This window comes from Triticum aestivum, chromosome 5A, assembly GCF_018294505.1.
Source record: "Triticum aestivum cultivar Chinese Spring chromosome 5A, IWGSC CS RefSeq v2.1, whole genome shotgun sequence".
In the NCBI taxonomy this organism is placed as follows: Eukaryota; Viridiplantae; Streptophyta; class Magnoliopsida; order Poales; family Poaceae; genus Triticum; species Triticum aestivum.
Genome location: NC_057806.1, coordinates 436,351,138 through 436,359,373, shown reverse-complemented (window position 1 = coordinate 436,359,373; position 8,236 = coordinate 436,351,138).

The window sequence follows — 8,236 nt, the reverse complement described above, 5'->3', positions numbered from 1 at the left end:
ACCTGCGTCCAACGCAGGCGCGAGCGCCCCCGAAAACCTCCTCGCGGACCTCCTCGATCAACTCCACTTTTCCAGCGAGCCTGCCGTAGACTTGGAGTCCGTAGGCTCCACCGACCCGATGCTGGTCGACTCCGACACCGCGTCGGTCGATGCGTTCCCCACCAACGTGGTGGTCTACGACGAACCCCTCCCCCACGCGAAGAGCGACGGAAGCACCGTCACCGAGGTGCCGGTCATCAGTCATGACGAGTTCCCTGGCGGAGGGGCGCCCGACTCACTCGGCGCGGCGCTGCAAGACCTAGCTGCGCCCATTCCGGAAGATGCTGACACAGAGACGTTAGAAGCGCGCTGCCTTCAGCTTGTGGAAGGCGCGAAGAAGCTGGCCAGCATGAGACGCTTGTCAGAAGCTTACCGACGGGAGATGGATCGCGTTGTTGGCGGCTCGCCGGCCCCGGCAGGGCCCAGCCGCCTTGGCGCGGTTCAGCAGCACGGCATAGCCATCGCCAGCCTATTTGGGGCTAGCCGCCCTGTGTATGCCACGCCAGCGGAGAACATCCGAGCCGCCCAGGCAGCGGCGGTTGAGCTGGAAAATTTCAAGGGCGAAGAGCGCCACCTCATGATGGAGCGAGTCCAGCGGCTCCTCGACGCGGCCGCCGCGCAGAGCGAGGCCGGCTGCCGCACGGAGGCGCCGCAGCGGCCAAACAACGACCCGCGCCGAGATCAAGGCGCGATGTCTCGGACGCCGACTGGCGGTGCCCGAGAAAGAAAAGGACAAGAAGCCGGCTGTCAGCCACAGTCAAACTCGGATTACCATAGAGCGCGACCGAGACGGCCGCCCGAGAGCAGTGGAATGACGGGACGAGTGTCCGCCTCCTCCTCCCCGCAAGGAGAGGCGAGTCTCCCCGCCGCCTGTTGACCATCCGACTCTCGGTGACCGCCTTGGCCGCCGAGAGGAAGTTGGAGAGAATGACGCCCGCCACCGGATCAACCGACTTCACCGGTCCCTGGCGCTGGAAGAAGAAGATGAGCTGGGTCTGCCTTGTTTCAGGCCCCACATTCGGGACGAGCCCTTTCCCAGAGGGTTCACGCTCCCAAGAGACACGCCCAAGTATACCGGCTCCGTGAAGCCGGAAGACTGGCTAGTCGACTACTCCATGGCTGTCAGCATAGCAAACGGCAACAAGCGTGTCGCCGTAAAGTACATTTCGCTCATGCTCCAGGGCACAGCCCAGACATGGCTGAACAGCCTAAAGCCCCGCAGCATCAATAGCTGGGTCGACTTCACTGAAGCATTCGTCCACAACTTCACCAGCACGTACAAGCATCCTCCCAAGCCTCGTCAGCTCTCCTTGTGCGTGCAAGGTCCTGACGAGTCGACTCGCGACTACCTCACACGTTGGGCTGAGCTCCGGAACTCCTGCGAGGGCGTGCACGAGGTGCAGGCCATCGAGTACTTCACAGCCGGGTGCCGAGAAGGCACCCTCCTCAAGCACAAGCTCCTCTGCGACGAGCCAGAAACCCTCGACGAGCTGCTGATCATAGCGGACAAGTACACTACGGCCGACTCCTCCATGAAGACGAAAATTCAAATCAGCACGACTGGCAAAGTAGCTCCTCCGGCTCCAAGAACTCCGGCGGCGGACGCCGGCCGGCGACAACAGCAGGGCGACAACAAGCGCAAGGCCCCGCAGCCGGCTTCTAGCAGCCGGCAGGTCGCGACCGTTGAAGCCCAGCAGCCAGAAGAGCAGCTTCTGCCCAAGCGACAGAAAGGCGGCAAGCCGAACTGGTTGTCGGCCTTCTCCTACGAGCAGACCTTGGATGGACCTTGCAAGTTCCACAGCGGCGCGAAGCCGTCGAATCACACCACCCGGAAGTGCCACTGGCTCACCAAGATCGCCAAGGAAGACGGCCTCCTGCCACCCCCGCCTGCTGGGTAGCCGCCTCTGCCTCCGCCCCAGCACCCGGCAGTCAGGCCAGTCGGCGCAGTACAAGACGAATACCCTGAAGAGCACGGAGCCTACATGGTGTTCACTAGTGTGGCTGATGATCGACGTAGCAGGCGGCTGCAGCGACAAGAGGTGAACGCGGTAGTCTCAGAGACGTCAGAGTTCATGCACTAGTCTGAGAGGCCCATCAGCTGGAGCAGGGCTAACCACCCAGAAGTGATGCCGAGTCCAGGCTCGTACGCCTTGGTCCTGGACGCCACCTTTGCCACGGACAAACGGGCCGGGCGTTTCTCGCGAGTTCTGATAGATGGGGGCAGCAGCATCAACATCCTGTACAAGGACACGATGGAGAAGTTAGGAATCAAGCAGAGACAGCTTCAGAACAGTCGGACTGTGTTCCACGGCATTGTTCCTGGGCTTTCCTGCTCACCAATCGGCAAGATCCTGATTGACGTCCTCTTTGGGGACAAAGATCACTTCCGAAGAGAGTCTGTTTGGTTTGAGATAGTGGACCTTGAGAGCCCATACCATGCGCTACTTGGCCGGCCCATCTTGGCCAAGTTCATGACAGTCCCCCACTACGCCTACCTCAAGATGAAGATGCCCAGTTCCAGGGGAATTCTGACTGTGGCCAGAGACTACCGGAAGTCGTCCGCTTGCGCGGCCGAGAGCAGTCAGCTGGCCGAGTCCCTGGTGATTGCAGCCGAGAAGCGACTCCTTGAGCGAGTTGTGGCGATGGCCGGCAAGTAGCCGGAGATATCGCCCGACCCAAAGGAGTCGGAAGCCGAAGGTTCGTTCAAGCCGGCCAAAGAGACAAAGAAGATACCCTTGGATCCGGAGCACCCAGAGAGGTACGTCGTCGTAGGTGCAAACCTCGACAGCAAATAGGAAGGTGAGCTCGTCGATTTCCTCCATGAGAATCGGGACATCTTCGCATGGTCTCCCAAGGACATGCCAGGTATACCGACGGATTTCGCCGAGCACAAGTTACACGTCTGATCTGATGCAAAGCCGGTCAGGCAGCCCCTGCGCCGCTTATCAGAAGAAAAGAGAAGAGTTGTCGGAGAAGAGATAGCCCGACTCCTAGCAGTCGGCTTCATTATGGAAGTTTTCTTCCCGGAGTGGCTGTCAAATCCGGTCCTGGTGCTAAAGAAGAACAAGCAATGGCGAATGTGTATTGACTACACGGGCCTCAACAAGGCCTGCCCCAAGGACCCGTTTGCTCTGCCGAGAATTGATCAGGTGATAGACTCCACAGCCGGATGCGCGCTGTTGAGTTTCTTGGATGCGTACTCAGGATATCACCAGATCAAGCTGAACCCGGCTGACAGATTGAAGACCGCCTTCATCACGCCGTTTGGAGCATTCTGCTACCTCACCATGACGTTTGGCTTGAGGAATGCCGGCGCCACCTTTCAGCGTTGTATGCAGAAGTGCCTCCTTAAGAAGCTCGGCAGGAACACCCACGTTTACGTGGACGACGTGGTGGTGAAGACGGAAAAGCGAGGAACATTGCTAGAAGACCTGAAGGAGACCTTTGAGAATCTGCGCCGGTTCCAGATCAAGCTCAACCCCGAGAAGTGTGTCTTCCGAGTACCAGCCGGCCAGCTGCTAGGTTTCCTGGTCTCTGAACGCGGCATAGAATGCAACCCAGTAAAAATCAACGCCATCGAGAGAATGGAGGTACCTAGCCGACTGCTGGATGTGCAAAAGTTCACCGGCTGCTTGGCGTCCATCAGCCGATTCATCAGTCGGCTGGGCGAGAAAGCTCTCCCCTTATACCAACTCATGAAGAAGACCACTTTTTTTGAGTGGAACCATAAGGCGGACGAAGCTTTCCACCAGTTGAAGAAGATGCTGACTACTCCACCCGTCCTGGCGGCTTCGACTCCCAAGGAACCTATGCTCCTGTACATCGCCGCCACCAGCCGAGTAGTCAGCACAGTCATTATAGTAGAGCGCAAGGAGGAAGGCAAGGCGCTACCTGTCCAGAGACCAGTATATTACCTGAGCGAGGTACTGTCGACCTCCAAGCAGAACTACCCCCACTACCAGAAGATGTGCTATGGCATGCACTTTGCTGCCAAGAAATTAAAGCCTTACTTTCAAGAGCATCCAATCACGGTGGTCTGCACGGCTCCACTTGCCGAGATCATCGGTAGCCGAGATGCCTCTGGTTGAGTGGCCAAGTGGGCCATAGAGCTGGCTCCTTACACCATCTACTACCAGCCCCGCACCGCCATCAAATCACAAGCATTGGCCGACTTCCTTGTCGACTGGGCCGAGACCCAGTACCTGCCTCCAGCGCCTGACTCCACCCATTGGCGGATGCACTTCGACGGCTCCAAGATGCGCACCGGCTTGAGAGTCGGCGTCGTCCTCACCTCTCCCAAAGGCGACAAGCTCAAATATGCACTACAAATCCATTTTGCCGCCTCCAACAACGTGGCCGAGTACGAGGCGCTCATTCACGGGCTCCGTCTTGCCAAAGAACTTGGCATCCGCCGGATCTTGTGTTATGGCGACTCGGACTTAGTGGTCCAGCAGTCATCTGGCGACTGGGACGCGAAAGACGCAAACATGGCGAGCTACCGTTTCCTCGTGCAGCAACTCAGCGGGTATTTCGAAGGGTGCGAATTCCTCCATGTGCCAAGAAACAACAACGACCAAGCAGACGCCTTGGCACGAATCGGCTCTACCCGCCAAGCAATACCATCTGGCGTCGCCCTTCAACGCCTTCTCAAGCCGTCCGTCAAGCCTTCACCAGAATCAGACTCCATTTTTGTGCCGGCTCCTCCCGAAGATGGCGGATCCGACTCCAGAGTTCCGGCAGTCGGAACTCTGACTTTGGTGGGCGACTCCAAAGCTGCCACAGTCGAGCCCGGCTCGGGGACTGCGGTGACGGACTCAAAGATTCCAGAACTCAGCCCAAGGACCGAGCCAGTCGGCCTAGGGACTTCATCAGCCCAGCAAGCGGCTGTTGACTCCAGCCCGCCGCCTCCCAGCCCAGCCGCCCTCGTCCAGGTCGCAATTCTGGTAGTCGAAGAAATAGCAGCACCCTCATGGGCCCAGCCCATCCTCAAATTCCTGGTGAACAAAGAGCTACCAACTGATGAGACCTTAGCTCAGCAAGTACAACGCCGGGCAGCAGCCTATACCATAATCAACAGAGAGCTGGTCAGGCGCAGCGTCACTGGTGTCTACCAGCGCTGCATAGAGCCAGAGCAAGGCCAGGCGATCCTCAAAGACATCCATCAAGGTGAATGTGGCCACCATGCGGCTTCAAGAGCACTCATCGCCAAAGCTTTTCGGCACGGTTTCTTTTGGCCGACTGCCTTGGAAGAGGCCAAGGAGTTGGTCCAAAAATGCAAAGGGTGCCAGAAGTTCAGCTCCAAGCCGCACCAGCCGGCTTCCGCGCTCAAGACCATCCCCATTGCTTGGCCTTTCGCAGTTTGGGGTCTAGACATGGTGGGACCATTCAAAACAACACGAGGTGGTCTAACTCACCTACTTGTCGCAGTGGACAAGTTCACCAAATGGGTGGAAGTGAAACCAATTAAGAAACTGAACGGTCCAACTGCCGTGACCTTCATCACCGATATCAAAATTCGGTACGGCATACCACACAGCATCATCACCGACAACAGCACAAATTTTGCCAAAGGCGCCTTGGCCCGTTTCTGCGCAACACAGGGCATCAGATTGGACCTAGCGTCCGTCGCCCACCCGCAGTCAAACGGCCAAGTGGAGCGAGCAAACGGCCTCATCCTGTCCGGCATCAAGCCTCGGTTGATCGAGCCTCTGGAGCGCTCGGCTGGCTGCTGGCTCGACGAGCTGCCAGCCGTCCTCTGGAGTCTGCGCACGACTCCAAACAAGTCAACTGGCTTCACGCCCTTCTTCCTTATCTACGGTGCCGAAGCCGTCATCCCAACGGACATAGAGTTCGACTCCCCACGAGTCACCATGTACACCGAGGAGGAAGCAGAAGAAGCACGACAAGACGGCGTCGATTTGCTGGAAGAGGGCCGGCTGTTGGCACTCAGCCGGTCCAGTATCTACCAGCAGAGCCTGCGCCGATACCACAACAGGAAGGTCAGGCCAAGATCTTTCCAAGAAGGCGACCTTGTACTCCGGCTGATCCAGCGAACAGCCGGCCAGCACAAGCTGTCGCCGCCTTGGGAAGGCCCTTTCATCATCAGCAAAGTACTAGGCAGCGACTCCTACTACCTGATCGACGCTCAGAAGCCCCGAGCACGCAAGAGGGACGACTCCGGCAAGGAGACAGAGCGGCCATGGAATGCAAATCTTCTCCGAAGATTTTACAGTTGATGCAGTATGTACCATGCTACCTTTTGTATTAAAGTACCAAGACTCCGGGCCCCCCGAGACGAGCTCAGGGACTGCCCTCTTTTGTCTGTATGATAAAAATTATGCCTACAAGTATGTTACTCTTTGTCATGCCGCTTGGCACCGGGCTTGACAAGTCGGCCCGGGGACTTGCCGCCTTGCACTATGAAATGCTTCCTGCAGCCGGACAAGTAGTGTGTAACACCTAAGCCGTCTTCTGTCAGAAGCCGCAGCTCGCAGAGCGACTGTACGGTGGGCAGAGGTAAGGTAGAATGGGTGCTCGCACGAAAAATGGCTAAGGACTCAAAGCATAAAACATAGCTCAAGACGGCTTCCAGCCTTTCTCGCAAACTGACTCTCGGACAGTCGGATTGTCGTTTTCTATCCAATTTGCTCAAACAATCTTGAAATCGGCCAAGTACTTGCTTTCCCAAAGTAGCCTAGCACTTGACCCAGCAACAGTTCGCAGAAGTGGCTATCCGATTGGCAAGACAGGCAACTAAGAGAAAGCGGCAAAGGAAAACAGCCAAAAGAACAATGAGCAAGAAAAGATAGATAGATATATATATATATAACATAGGCCCTTGGCCGAACTGTCGAGTAGAGGTTCAAAATACACCCCGCGGGTGGAATTGTGCGAATTAACAAGTTCTTCAAAAGACTACTGAAGCAGATAAAACAAAAGACACAGCGGCAGCTTAGGAGGCGGCAGACGGATTCGGGGGGGTCGGAGGAGGTGCCAGCGTCAGGCGTCGGGGCGGTCGGCCGGCTAGTCTCGGCTTGATTGCCTCCGGCAGCAGTCGGGTCGGTCGCACGTGGCTTGTTGCTGGAGGCGCGGTCGGGCTGAGGCTGGCCGTCTGCTCCGTCTTCTGGTGCCTCCGCCTCGCCCTCATCCTCCGCCTCGTCCTCCTCCTCGACGCTGGAGCCAATCACCTCCGCCGAGTCTTCGTTGTAGTCTGGGTTCATCCCAAACCACTCCGGCGGTACCTCCTCGCCGTCTTCAGACCGCTCGGGGACGAATATGCTCGTGTCGGTGTACTCGGCGATCGCCGCAGCACTCTTGACGAGGGCGTCTTCCACAGCCGCCAGCTCCGGCTGGGCCTCCGACCGAAGCGTGGCCAACCGGTCTAGATCCAGCCCCGGGTACCACGCCTTGACGAACTCCAAGGCCCGGCGCGCTCCAGCCCGGACCGAAGAGCCCTTCCAGGCCTCGAGGCGACCAGCTGCGACCTCCAACCAGTTGGCCGTCAGGTTGGGGGTGCGCGGAGCCTGCATATCTGGCCAAAGGGCGGAAATCGCCTGGGCACCGACGCGCTGAAGCCAGCGCAGCATCCGGTGAGCCGGCCGAAGGTGAGCCTCGATGCTCAAGATGTGCTCATCAAGAGTCCGGGGGGCATCGGCGGCGATCTCCGCGCCCTCCGCCCTCCGACTTTCGCGATCAGCCTCGATGGCCTGGATAGCGGCCTGCGACTGCCCAGGGAAGAAGTCTGCAAAAGAAACGAAGAAACGAAGAAGCAAGTCAAAAACCAGGAATCGGCATGATCTAAGTCGGCAGCTCGAAGAAAGAAAATAAAGAGACTCACCATGAACGATGTCTTCAATCTCGTGGAAGCCGGAGGACAGCAGCGCCTTCTTGTCAGACCAGGAGGCGCGCTCGCTCGCGAACTTGGCCAAGAGGGCGGTTTCCGTCTCCTTCGCCTCCCGCTGCGACTTCGCAAGCAGCTCCTTCTGCTCCGCCAACTGAGTGGCCAGCAGATCGCGCTCTCTGGCGAGCCTGCTGCACTCCTCCCCTTTGGCGAGCAGGGCGGAGTTGGCTTCACTCAGCTGCTGTTGAAGAGCAGCATTGGCTCCTGAAGGAAAGAAAGAAAGACAACAGTCGTCAATAAAGAAAGTCGCCGGGGAGATCCGGCCCGACTGCTTAGCAGTCGACCCGAATCTCGGGG